The 11,818-nt window shown below is 41.5% G+C and overlaps 1 long non-coding RNA gene across 1 annotated transcript; it reads right to left on the bottom strand.

The window, feature by feature from the left end:
• Positions 1 to 8,621: 8,621 nt before the first annotated feature.
• On the bottom strand, positions 8,622 to 9,364 carry LOC129348330 (uncharacterized). The gene is made up of 2 exons (XR_008600863.1): positions 9,230 to 9,364; positions 8,622 to 9,073 (listed from the first exon to the last, which is right to left on the bottom strand). It is a non-coding gene; the product is annotated as an uncharacterized LOC129348330 (long non-coding RNA).
• Between the last annotated feature and the right edge of the window lie 2,454 nt (positions 9,365 to 11,818).

The following is an 11,818-nucleotide window of genomic DNA, read 5'->3' on the forward strand; positions in this document are numbered from 1 at the left end:
GAGGTTTTAGTTTCCAGCTGTCTCCAGTGAATGAGCAGCAGCAGCATCCAGTGCAGGTTGTGCTTTCTAACCATAGACTACAGTCTATGGGAATGACTGACAGGTCGTCTGGTTGCTCATTCACTCTGTTCTCCTGCTTTGGATTTGGTGTAGCTGAGTTGTGGCTTTATCTTGGGTTACAGTGAGTCTTCTGAGGTTTTTGGTCAGACAGAGTCTGTATTCTTGTTTGTGAACCAATGTTGGTTGTCTAGAAGGTAAGACTTACTGTCCTGATTCTCTATTTAAAGAGTTTGCTGTGGTAGGCTGCAGGAAACCTTCGCGTTTGGGTGGTACTCATTTGGATTTTGTACCGTTTCATTTGGACAGCTATCTTGAGGCCCCATCCATGTGGTTTTGTGAGGTTTTCTGCAACAGTTCTGCAAAGCAACCTGCAGCAGAAAAGACTTTGAGGGTTTCCTAGGAAGCTCTGGAGACTAGACTTTTGAGAAACATTTGTTAGCAAAGCAGTTTGAGCAGGAGAATGTAAGTTTAACCCTTTAATGTGCACCATGGGTCAAAAGTGACCCAAATCCAATGGAAAATGGGTTATCTCCTTTCCCACATTGTGGATCAAAGGGTTAAGAGTACAAATGCAGAATGAGGTGAAGGAAATAGAGAAGCAGCTTGAGTTGGAGATAATTTAGTGCTGAAGCTAAGATTGGAAGTAGTGCAGGCTAAAATGCAGTTAATCGATGGTTTTTGTTCCGTTTCAGTTGGTTTTGCACATTGTGGTGAGGATGCTACTGCTAATCTATGTTTGGTGCCTCCATTTCAGCTCAAGTTAACATTTAGTGCTCCACCAAGGAACGGCAGAGTTGTGTGACAATCGGTGTCTGTCGGTCTGTCTGTCGCTCTGTAAGAAAGATTACTCAAAAACAGAATAACAGATTTGGATGAAATTTTCAGGGAAGGTCAGAAATGACACAAGGACCAAGTGATTAGATTTTGGCAGTGATGTGGCTTATAGTCTGGATCCACGAATTCAAATCAGCCATTGTGGACTTATCAGGACTTATCCATTGGAAATGATACAAGGAACAACTGATTAAATTGTGGGGGTGTTTCAGAGCCCCATCAATTCCCACCACCCACTACATATTTAGGTGATGCGATTCGGTATCCGTACATAACGTACGCATGCATAACACACACGCCTGTGTTCAGCGCAAGGTCAGTTTGTGAGTACATCTATATTAAATGATTTAATTATTGAAAATACAAATAAACAATAAAGAAGAATATTAAACATTAAAGACAAAATCTTTAATTAGATAATTGGACATAAAAAAAATACAAAGCATTTAATTCCAAAATTAAACCTTGAAAAAACTACAAATAATTAAAAAGAATTTTAAACATTTAAAAAGACAAAACATTTAATTCCAAAATTAAACATTTAATTGAAGAATTAAATATTAGAAAAGACAAGAAAACATTGAATAGGAAATTAAACCATAAAAATACAACCAAGCATTTCAAAAGAAAATTAAACATTAAAAGATTATAATACATTTCAAAAGAAAAACCTTAACAAAGATTAAATCAAAAAAAAAAACATTCGGAAAGAAAAGGAAAATTTTCAAACTTACAAAACTTAGAAAAGCTGATAAAACATTTAAAAACGCAACAATTAAACATTAAAAAGACAAAACATTTAGAAATCAGATCAAACATTAGAAAAGACAAAAAAACATGAGAAAAGAGCAGCACCAAACACTTAAGAAGAAAAAAACTAAAGACTAAACATTTGAAGAGACACCAGTTAAACTTTAGAAGATGCAATTAAACAGAAGAGACAAAACTATCAAAAAGTGCAAAAATGAAAACACCAAGCTGTTTCTGAAAACATTTCCTCTTTCTATGTTCTTGGTTTGATCGTGGACAGATTTACTAAGAAAACTGCTTGACGGATACAGTCTACTATTAGTTTAAGGCATTGATCCAAATAATTGCAGGAGCCAGGATGATTGTTTCCTTTTATTAATCTCTGTTTTTCTTGAGTTACCCCCATCTAGTGGCTGAAGGATGGGGATAAAAGCCAGGGAGACTGCCAGGAAGGTGAGGCCTACCAGAGAGAGACAGTCTTTTGACCGCAACGCACATCCAAGGCCTGCAGTAAATTCATCCTCAGTTTATCTGTAGCATCTCACACCTTTTTCTTTCTAACTTTCAAAGAAATTTACGTTACAATACATAGTGCCTTATGTTTAAAACATTTTTTCTGTGGACATTCTTTTCTTTTTGGATGTGTGTCGAGTCAGACGCTTAGGTACAGTCGGCACAGTGGCTATATAGGCGCAGGAATAGCCACTACACTAATGTGACCTTCGGATCTCCACAGACTTTACTGTTCAGTGAAGATTATCAAAGTTTGTTAAGGATTTCAGAAGAACTCAGTTCTGTGGTCTCAATGTGAAATCAAGACTCCTCGACACAAGTTTTAAGCTACTGTTAAGCAGAAAGCTCAAACTAACAGAGAACTACTGAGAAAGATTTCAGTCCTCAGCAACACCTTGTGGTTCAGAGGTAAGTTCTGTGCTTCACATGTTTAAGGTCCATGGTTCAAATCCCCACTCACACTTTTTATGCGTCCTTTGGATGCTCCAGTACTAATTGATACCATCATTTAAGCCAAGTTACAGCAACACCTTGTAGGAAAGATGGTGCAGTGGTAAGTTCTGTGCCTCACATGTTGAAGGTCCATGGTTCAAATCCCCACTCACACCTTTTACTTGTCCTTTGATTGCTCCAGTACTAATTGATGCCATCATTTAAGCAAAGTTACAGCAACACCTTGTAGGAAAGGTGGTGCAGAGGTAAGTTCTGTGCCTCGCATGTTGCAGGGCTATGGTTCAAATCCGCACTCACACCATTTAATTGTCCTTTGGTTGCTCTAGTACTAATTGATGCCATCATTTAAGCCGAGTTACAACAACACCTCGTAGGAAAGGTGGTGCAGAGGTAAGTTCTGTGCTTCACATGTTGAGGGTCGGTGGTTCAAATCCCCACTCACACCTTTAGTCTTTTGGTTGCTCCAGTATTAATTGATACCATCATTTAAGCCAGGTTACAGCAACACCTTGTAGGAAAGGTGGTGCAGAGGTAAGTTCTGTGCTTCACATGTTGAAGGTCCATGGTTCAAATCAGCATCCTGACTTTTTATTTGTCCTTTGGTTGCGCCAGTACTAATTGATGCCATCATTTAAGCCAAGTTTAGCGTTGGCTGATTGAGGCTTTGTTGAAGCTTTGACACTTCATTCAAAACATGGTTCATTACTCGGGGCCTCAATGACACACACAGCTCGAGTAGGACATCTAGTGGTCAATAAAATGAAGTGCAATCAAGACGTGGTCGTTGGTTCATGGATTGTTTTGGATTTCATTCTCCATGCACATTCCTGTTCATCTACACTAGATGATTTAATGATGTATACTGGATACAATAATAATAATAATATTACTAGTAATAATAATGACAATGACTATTGAAGAGCGTGTTTCTTGTTTGGCATGTCTGTTTGTAACCCTATATACACTTCCCTTCTGTTTTGTGTTCTGAAATATTTCAATGGTGCTACATTCATGAGATGCTCTACAAATACAGACTGATGTCATTTTCACATGGGGTTGGTGCAAATACAGATTATTTTATGGATTTTGGCAAAGTGTATCTTGGGGTTCATTGGTAAAGAGGGTGTGCTTGTGGAACTTCTCATGAGTTTTTATTCAGAAATAACAGTTTATTCAAAGTTTTCAGACTCAAGCGGTTTCTTCTTTTAGAGACTATTTCCCCAGCCTTGGAAAAAACCCGTTCACACAGCACAGATGAGGCTGAGGTACACAGGAAATGTTTGGCTACATCATACAGGTTTGGGTAAACAGTTTTGTGGGTGGTCCAGTATATCAGCGGCTCTGCACTTGTTTCCAGAGGAGATCAGCCAGGTACCGGTTCACCTCCACAACTGCATTAGCACTTTGTCAGACTCTCTTTGCATCTTGATCCAAAAGGCTCCACATGTGAACTTCTGAATAATAGTGAAGATCATCATCACCACAAATGTCAGTAGTCATTTCTGATTCATAATAGAAGAAAAAATAAATACCTGTGGAGGCTGCTGATGGATCCACAAGTGTAGCAAACTGCCAGTGAACTGTGTTTTTCTTTATCTTGCATTCTGTCCACCAAGCATCTGATAAGGGTATGTTCCTGGTGTTGTACTGTGGAGGTGGTGAGTTGTGAATAGAGTTATTCTATCAAGTTATAGCAACACCTTGTAGGAAAGGTGGTGCAGAGGTAAGTTCTGTGCTTAACGTGTTGAAGGTCCATGGTTCAAATCAGCATCCTGACCTTTTATTTGTCATTTGGTTGCTCCAGTACTAGTTAATGCCATCATTTAAGACAAGTTACAACAGCACCTTGCAGAGAAGGTGGTGCAGAGGTAAGTTCTTTGCCTCGCATGTTGAAGCTCCATGGTTCAAATCAGCATCCTGACCTGTTATTTGTCCTTTGGTTGCTCCAGTACTAATTGACACCATCATTTAAGCCAAGTTACAGCAACAACTTTTAGGAAAGGTGGTGCAGAGGTAAGTTCTGTGCTTCACATGTTGAGGGTTGGTGGTTCAAATCCCCACTCACACCTTTTGTCTTTTGGTTGCTCCAATACTAATTGATACCATCATTTAAGCCAAGTTACAGCAACACCTCGTAGGAAAGGTGGTGCAGAGGTAAGTTCTGTGCCTCACATGTTGAAGGTCCATGGTTCAAATCAGCATCCTGACCTTTTATCTGTTGTTTGGTTGCTCCAGTACTAGTTGATGCCATCATTTAAGACAAGTTACAACAACACCTTGCAGAGAAGGTGGTGCAGAGGTAAGTTCTGTGCCTCACATGTTGAAGATCCATGGTTCAAATCCTCACTCACACTTTTTATGCGTCCTTTGGATGCTCCAGTACTAATTGATACCATCATTTAAGCCAAATTACAGCAACACCTTGTAGGAAAAGGTGGTGTAGTGTTAAGTTCTATGCCTCATATGTTGAAGGTCTATGGTTCAAATCACCACTCACACCTTTTATTTGTCCTGCGGATGCTCCAGTACTAATTGATACCATCATTTAAGCCAAGTTACAGCAACACCTTGTAGGTTGTGATGGCTGATCGAGGCTTTGTTGAAGCTTCGACACTTAATTCAAAACATGCTTCATTACTCGAGGCCTCAATGACACACACAGCTCGAGTAGTACATCTTGTGGTCAATAAAATGAAGTGCAATCAAGACGTGGTCGTTAGTTCATGGATTGTTTTGGATTTGACTCGCAATGCACACATTCCTCTTTGACTACACTAGATGATTGTATGGGTTCTAGTGGACACAAAAATAATATTACTAGTAATAATAATGACAATAACTATTGAAGAGCACGTTTCTTATTTGCCATGTTTGTCTGTAACCCTATATACTCTTCACTTATATTCTGTGTTATGAAACATTTAAACGGCGCTGCTACATTCATGAGATGCTCTACAAATACAGACTGATGTCATTTTCACTTGGGGCTTGTGCAAATAAAGATTATATGGATTATTATGGATTTTGGCAATATATGTCTTGGGGTTTATTTTTATGTTGAAGGTCCATGGTTCAAATACCCATCCTGACCTTTTATCTGTCCTTTGGTTGCACCAATACTAATCGATAGCATCATTTAAGCACAGTTAGAGCAATATCTTGTAGGACAGGTGGTGTAGAGATAAGTTTTCTGCCTCTCATGTTGAAGGTCCCCGATTCAAATCCACCTTCGTACCTTTATGATCGTCACCTCCATAATACTTTTGTGTACCATCATTTACGAAAACTAACGGGTACACCCTGGAGGAAGGATAGCGTAGTGATAAGTTATCTGCCTCTCATCCAGAAGGTCCTCGGTTCGAATCCAGCACAAGGCTCTTTTTACACATTGGCTGCATGACAACCTCTTGCTAGCATCATTACAACAAACTCTACAAACGACCTCGCGTGAAAGATAGCACACACATAAGTTGTGTGTCTGTCATGTTGAGGATCGCGGTTCGAGTCCCCACTGGGAACCTTTTTTTTCCACATTTGATGCTTTCAAACTATCTGCCAGTTCGTTCATTCACTGATTCACTGGAGCTCATTGGGAGTCCAAAGGCAACTCTGGATTGTTTTCTTCTGTCCTGTGTTTGTAATTCATCAGGTCTGTACCTTACTATGCTCTGCGCTGTGAGGTGACAAATGCTGTGAATTTGCTCTAAATAAATCTAAATAAAGTGAATGGATTGAGCTCACCTGGATTCAGTGTCCTGCATCCTGTATCTGGAGTTACTGTACAACCACAACAGAAACAACAACAAACCAGAATTAGCTGCAGCTGGTCTTCAAGGGGGCTGCACAGTGGCGTAGTGGTTAGCACTTTCGCCTTGCAGCGAGAAGATCCCTGGTTCGCGTCCCGGCTTTCCCGGGATCTTTCTGCATGGAGTTTGCATGTTCTCCCTGTGCATGCGTGGGTTTTCTCCGGGTACTCCGGCTTCCTCCCACAGTCCAAAAATATGCTGAGGTTAATTGATTACTCTAAATTGCCCGTAGGTGTGAATGTGTGAGTGATTGTTTGTCTATATATGTAGCCCTGCGACAGACTGGCGACCTGTCTAGGGTGTCCCCTGCCTTCGCCCGAGTCAGCTGGGATAGGCTCCAGCTCCCCCCGCGACCCTAGTGAGGAATAAGCGGTGTATAGATAATGGATGGATGGATGGTCTTCAAGGATCCCAACATGAACAGACGACTACAATCAGTCACTTCCACAGTATTGGATCCATTCACTGTCACTCAACCCCTCAGCCAATCACCGGCAGTCTCTCTCCCACCTGGAATCCACCCCTGTTCCTTTGTTTGAAGTACATCCAGATTCAGTCATTCACACACAGCGACTTGAACAGCAGGATCAGCTCACACCACTCATCACTGGAAACCCATTCACTTTTCACAGTCCTGGAAACCACAGCATCAAAGAAAGTGAGTTAAAATTCATGTGAAACAAGTTGAAGCTGTTTGGTATCATGCTAATGCTCATGCTAATGCTAACAGACCTTCAACTCCACAACCGTCCTCTTGGACTTCTGGATTCCACCAACAGAAACCAAACATTTTGCTGAACACTGGTGAGCAACTAATGAAAAATGTGATGAGTGACTGATGATGATGATGATAATGATGAAGCCTGTCTGCTGAACAGGTTAGGCTTCAATGGATGATTTGAATTGATGGCGAGCTACCCTCCAAAGAACTGGAACAGTATGAAAAGATTCAGCCCTTCACCCACCCCACTCATTGGCAGGCCTCAAGCCTTACAGCTTCATCCCTTCCCCAATGCTGTGGTAGGACTTGTTTAGATTCATTTCACCTTGTTTGGACTTGTTCAACTTGTTTTATGGATTAATTACTTTGATTAACACCCCATTGGCAACAGTGGAACCACATTCACCTGAATCTAGAACTGTCATTGCATTATTGACATTGACCATAGCACATAGTCACTTTAAATTGTTTAAAGTGTAGCTGCTTTATTGTGATTTGAATTGATTGAATGACAGGTGAAGGTTTGATTTTTCTGATTTTCTGTTTCTGACTTCTGTTATTGTTTTGTGTTATTATTTTGGTCATTGTTTTCCCTTGATACATTCACTGCATGAAAGTAGGGATTTTTGTCTTTAAACAGCACTGAACATTTCCGTGGAATTTCAAGTTAATGGCAGTGCACTGCAATTTGCAGGCAGCACAAAAAACTACCGAGAAATGCCAGGAATTAACGTGGACGGCTGATGTCCCAGGGGGGGAGCTTTCCAGTGTCAGTGAAAATGCTGTGAGCTATACAAATGCAAATCAGAGTGGTGGGTGTGGAGGGTGTAAGGTAGGGGGGTTAGGGGTGGGGGTTGACTTTTCACACTTGCATTAGTTTTTTTAAGAGAAAAAGGACACACAAACAAAACTATACAGTTTATACTTTATTTGAATCAGGGTTCATACAGCTTTTATAAAAGTAAATAAAAGCACATCACAGGCACTTTTCAACACTGTGAAAATCCTAAATCTCAAACACCATGCAGAGCAGCATGACTACAGTCACCTTTTCTCTTATGTTGCTTTCCTGTACAGTGGATGTGTTTACCACACATCTTCCAGCAATGCCCTCAACAGGTAGAAATGATGATGGACATGAGGTGTCTGTTCCCCTCAAGTTCCAAACTTCTACCGACTTTCCATAAAAATGTCTGTTGGGATGGTGATGAAGCCTGGAAACTCCTGCAATTACGCGTCTATATATAGTACTCTCTGACCTGACATTAATAGCTATGAACTGCTTCATAATGGCTGGTCTTGTTTCTGTCAGAGGTTCAAGGATGGATTCCTTAAAAAACACCATCTAGCAAATACAGACCTGATCAAAATCTTAAGACCAGTTGAAAAATAACTAGAATTTACCTTTTGCACATTTGGATCTTAATGAGGTTTTAAGTAGAGCTACAATATGCAAAAGCAAGAAGGGAGAGTGAGACAAAAAGCACTTTGAAAAAGTAATTTATTGAAAACAACAAGTAAACTGAAATAGGCTGTTTATCAGCTGATCAAAAGTTTAAGACCACAGGCTATAAAAGCCCAAATCTGCTCAAAATTCTCATCTTCTGTCAGGCATTCACATGGTCATGCCCTCCTGATGGCTAAAGCTAAGAAGCTTTCTCTTCTTGAACGTGGTCGGATCGTAGAGCTGCATAAGCAAGGCCTCTCGCAGCATGCCATTGCTGCTGAGGTTGGACGCAGTAAGACAGTCATTCTAAATTTTTTGAAAGATCCTGAGCATTATGGAACAAAAAAGTCAAGTGGTAGACCCAAAAAAATTACACCTGCGCTGAGCCGGAGGATCCGATTGGCTGTCCGTCAAGACACAGGGCGGTCCTCGACCCAAATTAAGGCCCTTACTGGTGCCGACTGCAGCGCAATAACCATCAGACGGCATCTGCGGGAAAAGGTTTTCAAAAACAAAAAATGAATTCAAAGACCTCGTCTCCTAAAACGCCACAAAACTGCGCGTTTAGACTTTGCCAGGGAGCATCAAACATGAGACAGTGAAAGGTGGAAAAAAGTTTTATTCTGTGATGAGAAAAAATTTAACCTTGACGGTCCAGATGGCTTCCAACGTTACTGGCATGACAAGGAGATCCCACCTGAGATGTTTTCTACCCGGCACAGTGGAGGGGGGTCCATCATGATCTGGGTGCTTTTTCATTCAGTGGAACACTGGAGCTTCAGGTGGTGCAGGTCATCAAACGGCAGCTGGGTACGTGCAGATGTTGCAGCTGGCATCCCTCATGACTGAGGGCCCTCGTCTGTGTGGTAACAGCTGGGTTTTTCAACAGGACAACGCTGCAGTTCACAATGCTCGCTTGACCAAGGACTTCTTCAGGGAGAATATCATCACTCTTTTGGACCATCCCTCATGTTCCCCTGATTTAAATCCCATAGAGAACATTTGGGGATGGATGGCAAGGGAAGTTTATAAAAATGGCCATCAGTTCCAGACAGTTGATGCCCTTCGTGAAGCCATCTTCACCACTTGGAGAAATGTTCCCACCAGCCTCTTGGAAACACTCGCATCAAGCATGCCCAAACGAATTTTTGAAGTGATTAACAAGAACGGTGGAGCTACTCATTACTGAGTCCTACTGAGAACATTTTTTGTTCTGGTTTGGAGAGTTTTTTGTAATTTTTTGAGCGATGGTCTTAAACTTTTGATCAGCTGATAAACAGCCTATTTCAGTTTACTTGTTGTTTTCAATAAATTACTTTTTCAAAGTGCTTTTTGTCTCACTCCCCCTTCTTGCTTTTGCATATTGTAGCTCTACTTAAAACCTCATTAAGATCCAAATGTGCAAAAGGTAAATTCTAGCTATTTTTCAACTGGTCTTAAGATTTTGATCAGGTCTGTACATATGCTGACCTTTCTGCTCTAAATCTGTCATTCAAATATGTTACAAGTTTGCATGAAATGGCAAAATGATCAACTGTAATTACAGTGTTCAGGGTTCATCTGATGATACATTATCAACACTGCATGCACACTACCAGACAAAAGTTTGGACACACCTCATTCAATGGTTTTTATTTATTTGTATTATTTATACATTGAGATTAATACTGAATATTAACTCTTTTTGTTTACAACATAATTCCATATGTATGTATGTACTGAATGAGAAGGTGTGTCCAAACTTTTGACTGGTAGTGTAGATCAAGCTCATCTAGGATGATATGACAGAGGCATCACAGTAAAGGGCAAAGCCTTTTCTTCTTTTGATTAAAGAAGTTCATCTTGCAGGCATAGAGAAAATCTGTTGACCTGGAGAAGTCGGCATGTTACTTTAAGGAATGCTGCGTCACTGACGTCATCACGTTAGAGTTGCTCGTCCAATCACACGCGTCGTCTCGCAAGAACCGCGCGATACACGAACAGACAAAGAAGTCGTCTTGCTTTCGACCAAAGAACACCAGGTGCTAGGTTGGTTCAAAGTTGAGAGCCAGTGCTTTTTTGGTTCAAATCTCGTGCCGCCCCAGAACGGGTTTGTGTTTCCATTCAGAAGGAGCAAAATTGGAGCTGCGTCATTGCGCCACCACAAAACGTGTGTACGTCACTGCGTACGTAGCCGTTCAACAGCGTTCACGCTGTACGGAAACCCACACAACAACAATGGAGGACTTCATTGGAGTGGTGTTCATGGCTTTGCTAGTGTGTCTCGCCATCGCTGAACAGCAAAACCTTCTGTTAGGGGTTACCCATCGGCGTCGCCGTTCCAATGCCCAGCGATCACGTTTGAGAAGAAAGGTAATTATCAAAGACGTTTGGATACTTAACAGTAAACGTGCTAGCGTTAGCTTAGCTACTTAGCTTCGACTACGCTTGCATTGACTACTTAGCGGTTAAACACGCGCAATAAGTTGATGACCATATCCATGTTTATCTTTTTAGATGTTTTTAGATGTCACCCCGCCCTCTGCCCGTGACGTGCTCGGCTCTCAACTCTGGCCACCTCTGGCCCAGCAACGAGTTGGTGCCCGAAACGGCCCCAGAGTTTGGAGCCCGGAGCCGCAGCTCCGGTGGTCGAAACACAAAAAACCGGCGCCAAGTCGGGCGCCGGCTCCAACTCCGAACGGGCTCCACCCCGGTCGAAAAGAGGGAGTTTCTACAATGGCGGCCCGGTATCACCAGTCCGACTCACCACAAACTCCTCGCATAGAACAGCCTGAACATGACCGACTGGTTCCAGTCAGACCCGCGACAGACACTGAGAAGAAACTATTGAGCGTTATCAGCCGGCTGTCTGGCCAGAGAGGACCGCTGGAGGAGAAGCTGGAGGAGAGGATAGCCGCCATGGAAGCAAAATTAAACACTTTCTCCAGCGGCGAGGAAATTCAGCGGAAAAGAGGAGAGCACAGTCCTAAAATTGCGGTAAGAATATATTCCATTTGTGGGATATTTTTAGCGAGTTTTAGCACAGTGCTCTGAATTGGTAACGTTAAGCAGTGATAGCATGTAGTCCTCCATCTTTGTTAACAAACGTGACTTTATTTTTGCCTTTTTGTACTTTTAGGAACAAGGGTGAGACTGTTTATTCTTTTTTCTTTTTCGTTTCTTTTTTGTGAGAAAAATGTTTACTGTAAGCATGTATAATAATTCTTTGTCAGCTGAATGCACACAAATTGTTGT

Source organism: Amphiprion ocellaris, chromosome 24 (assembly GCF_022539595.1).
Source record: "Amphiprion ocellaris isolate individual 3 ecotype Okinawa chromosome 24, ASM2253959v1, whole genome shotgun sequence".
Classification (NCBI taxonomy): domain Eukaryota; kingdom Metazoa; phylum Chordata; class Actinopteri; family Pomacentridae; genus Amphiprion; species Amphiprion ocellaris.